Source organism: Athene cunicularia (assembly GCF_003259725.1).
Source record: "Athene cunicularia isolate RWA chromosome 4 unlocalized genomic scaffold, athCun1 chr4_part1, whole genome shotgun sequence".
In the NCBI taxonomy this organism is placed as follows: Eukaryota; Metazoa; Chordata; class Aves; order Strigiformes; family Strigidae; genus Athene; species Athene cunicularia.
In genome coordinates, this window is record NW_020799098.1 from 35251563 (window position 1) to 35256167 (window position 4605).

Genomic DNA, 4605 nt, shown 5'->3' on the forward strand with positions numbered 1-4605 from the left:
TTTTTTTTGCAAACAGCTAGACTTACTTCATGACAGTCAATACATATCTTGAAGATTAACTCATTTAACAGTGTTTACTTTTCAGTGAGGTTCATCCCTTTAAGAAAAGGAACTCAACATTAGGAAGCAACATAAGAGTTCTCTACTTACCTTTCTGATTTCACACTAGCAGCTAATGTGTGTCTTCAGCAATTGTCATTGATCTTCTATGAAAATGGATGCAAATCCACAAAATGTGGGTTTGGTGCTAAATGCCAGATAACATCAGATCTTTTGTTATGTACGTTATAACAAATTAGCATATGTACTTAAAAGAGGTAGTTCTAGATACATCCATATGTTTGAGGCACACTGCTAATCTGCTTATGAACTGAATTATTTGTGCATTTGAGCAGTTTCATATATTAAGCAAGCAAGTGGTTATCCCCAGCAGTATCTTAACTGGAAACCCTGAGAATTCTTATTTCCTACTAGAAGGGCCATTAGCATAAAAGAATGCATCCCTGCATTAGAAATATTTATCTGGACCACTTTCAGAACCTAAAATTTTCTTTCTGTAACACCACTTGTACTTCCTACTTTAGCAATTATTCCAGATGAACAATTATGTAAGACTCCCAGCTTTCTCCTCTGCTTGGGAAAAAATTCTTGATTTAACCAGTAGAATTTCAAGCAATACTTTTCAAGATAAATCAGTAATGTTAATAGTTACAATTTGACTTGCATTTGTTCTACAGTTTCAGTGTTTACTTAAGTGATGTTTTTTAATACTAGGGAGCATCGCCACCTAGGTAGATGTTAGATCTTGATACAGTCCCCAGCCCATGGCTTCCAGTCTTCCCAAGAAGGAAATTTAAGAATCATTAAACTGTAACTTTCTACTAGTCTGTAGCAGCACTGTAGTGAAAATTAATTCACCAGTTTTACTGCTTTCAGTGGAGGTACTCTAAGTATGCAGAAGCAAAACTCTAGGGAGGATTTTATTTTCTATGTCCCCACTAAATGCTAATCCCTACACTAGAGAACAGGTCTTTGGAACAGAAGTAATTGCAGTTTGAATATGTGTGTATGCTACTTACAAGTTCCTTGATGTATATTTGAGAGAAAAAAGCATGCGAGTGAAGCACATCTGAGAGGTACGAAATTGGCCATGCTACAGTCAGTAATGTTCTGCTAGACACAGTTGCAGAAGAAATGCAGTCCAGTCTGACATTTGCAGCTGACTTAAAACTGAACTTGCCCTACCAAGTAAACCAAAAGAATACAGAAATAGGTGGAAAAAATGCAGATATTTTCAAAACAATCTTTTAGAACTCTTACCCTACCCCAAATCACAGCTTCTTTTAATGAAAAAATTGCCAGAATTTTCACTAATTAGAACTGTTTACTTGCCAGCTGTAGTGGAAATCCATAATCCTTGAGCTGTTCCAAAGACTGCAGGGTAATCAGAAAACTGGCACTAAAAAGAGGATTTCAAATGTTTTTGCTTTTTCATGGCATGTATTATAAAAGAGGCATAATAATAGTAGAAAATAAACATTTTTCCTTCTAGGATACCTAAGTCTGTGGGACTTGAACAATTGCACATTAACACCTGGTTTTATCACCAACAGCAATGTCTTACCTAACTATCACTGGACAGAAAAAAACACTTCTTGTGGGTCCTCGTCTTGAGAGGATCAGATACAAAACCAACTGTCCATTCCAGTAAAAAAAAAAAAAAAAAAAAAACTTCTTTGGAGAAGTATCCACTAGCAGCCAGGAAGAACCTGAAGAAAACTAGACTGTCTGATGATTAAAGACACAGATGTCTTTAAGACAGCTATTCAGAGATGTAACTGTTCACTGTGCCCAAGAAGAGCTATGCACTATGAATAGGATTCAGAAATCCATAATGGTCAAGGACAATGCTTAAAGTAACTCAAAAGAGCTTTTGAGAGGTGCGGTGAATAAGGTAAGTAGTACATATCTTCAGGAACAGATGCTTTTTATGCTGAATTGCAGGGAGATACACATCTCCATTCAAGCTTTTCAACCTTTCTTGAGTCAGGCTCCTATAGGAAACTTACAAAACAGCAAGTGCCACTACTTTCCTAACCTCATCTGACTGGTCTAGTGCGGACCTTCCCAATATACATCTCAGTTAATTTGTCTGGTCTGTGTCATTCCACAGGTCAAACCATACTTGGCTTGCCTCAAGTGTCCTTCACAGAGACTAGGCAGGGTTGCTAGTTCTGACAAAGGAAGATATGCCACTTCTAAGATATAGCATAAATAAGTTGCTTTTTCTTTGCCCACAATACATTTCTTTGCTGAGACTCACTGCATAGATAGGCTGCCTTTCAGACTAATGCATCTGCCATCTGAGTTTAAAGCAGGCTTCAGCAAGCAATAGCTACCAATATAGTATTAGCTTTGAAATGTGCAGTAGAGCTTCAGACATACTGCCTGATGTGGTAAAGCATCTTGATGATTCGCAGGAGCTTTTATCATTGCTCTGTTAAGATACAGGTATGTATGGGGGAAAAAAAAAAAAAAGGTCTAGATTAGATTGCAGCACTTAAAGCAAGCTGGACTTTTATATGAAACCTGTGGGATATTTTCGGTCTCAGGTGCCAATGTCAAAGACTTGCCAGAGCTACTGGACATGAGACCTCACGTAAGAGGGAGAAAGCAATCACTGCAGTTCTGTCCCAGTAGACTGGCCGTTTTAGGGGAGACCAAACAGGGTGCGATTCAGCCCAGCTGAGTCTAAGAATGAAAACTCAGATTAAGACTTTAAGAATCAGATCTGTTGCAGTCAGAAATGGTACAAGCCACTGAAGTGCCAGACTGCTCATTTTTAAGTATAAATTCAGACAAGCTATAGTAGTTTCCTTCAAGCTGAAGATTTATAGGCTTTTAAAAGAAAAAAATCTTCGAATTAGAAAGCACCATCTTCTTTACAAAGGCCCACTTCAGCTCTAAAGGAACATCCAAAATCTAAAATCCGTAGATAAATTCAGGGAAGAATGGAGCATTTCACTTACGACCCTTCTGTACCAGTTTCAAGATTTGTCAGTACACCATTTCTGGATGTGTAGACTAGTTAATGTTTGTCAGGGAAATATAGTTAAAACTAGTTTAAATATGGAGGCATTATCATTGTGCTTTTTAGCAGTCAACAGGTATGAACATACAACTGCATACAGAAGACTACACTTAAAGACATGGCTGGTAATTAACTATATTTGGATTCAGGCAGCTTACACAACAGAACAGTAATACACAGCAACTGGAGGAAACCTGTATTCATCTTGTATACTATTTCAGACCTGCCAGAATTCCAGAGTCCAAAAAAACTGCAGTAACTGTTGGAGCTAGTAGGATGGCCTTATAATATGGACAGCAATTGCTTATTTTGCTTTCAAAACAGTAAGCTATTAGGTGTATTTGTTTTGGTTTAAAGTTTTGTTTGATTAAATTATTATTTTGTCAAGATTAATCAAACTGGTCCATGGGACAATGATCAAGAAACCCTCTTACTCGGATAATGCTGCTTCTAAATAGTTTATGGGGACCTTTGCTGCTGCTGAGCCTACATGACTTCAAAACTGAAAGGCAAAGAGCAAGAACTTCAAAGTGCACCCTATTTTCATAAGCTTCACTGAATTAGGATGTAGCATTAATTTTCACGAGGAAGCAGTTTCCTGTGTAGTTACATACACTTCTATCAACTTCAAAAGTGTTTGCCCAGATTTGGGTTTTTTTTTGCAAACAGCTAGACTTACTTCATGACAGTCAATACATATCTTGAAGATTAACTCATTTAACAGTGTTTACTTTTCAGTGAGGTTCATCCCTTTAAGAAAAGGAACTCAACATTAGGAAGCAACATAAGAGTTCTCTACTTACCTTTCTGATTTCACACTAGCAGCTAATGTGTGTCTTCAGCAATTGTCATTGATCTTCTATGAAAATGGATGCAAATCCACAAAATGTGGGTTTGGTGCTAAATGCCAGATAACATCAGATCTTTTGTTATGTACGTTATAACAAATTAGCATATGTACTTAAAAGAGGTAGTTCTAGATACATCCATATGTTTGAGGCACACTGCTAATCTGCTTATGAACTGAATTATTTGTGCATTTGAGCAGTTTCATATATTAAGCAAGCAAGTGGTTATCCCCAGCAGTATCTTAACTGGAAACCCTGAGAATTCTTATTTCCTACTAGAAGGGCCATTAGCATAAAAGAATGCATCCCTGCATTAGAAATATTTATCTGGACCACTTTCAGAACCTAAAATTTTCTTTCTGTAACACCACTTGTACTTCCTACTTTAGCAATTATTCCAGATGAACAATTATGTAAGACTCCCAGCTTTCTCCTCTGCTTGGGAAAAAATTCTTGATTTAACCAGTAGAATTTCAAGCAATACTTTTCAAGATAAATCAGTAATGTTAATAGTTACAATTTGACTTGCATTTGTTCTACAGTTTCAGTGTTTACTTAAGTGATGTTTTTTAATACTAGGGAGCATCGCCACCTAGGTAGATGTTAGATCTTGATACAGTCCCCAGCCCATGGCTTCCAGTCTTCCCAAGAAGGAAATTTAAGAAT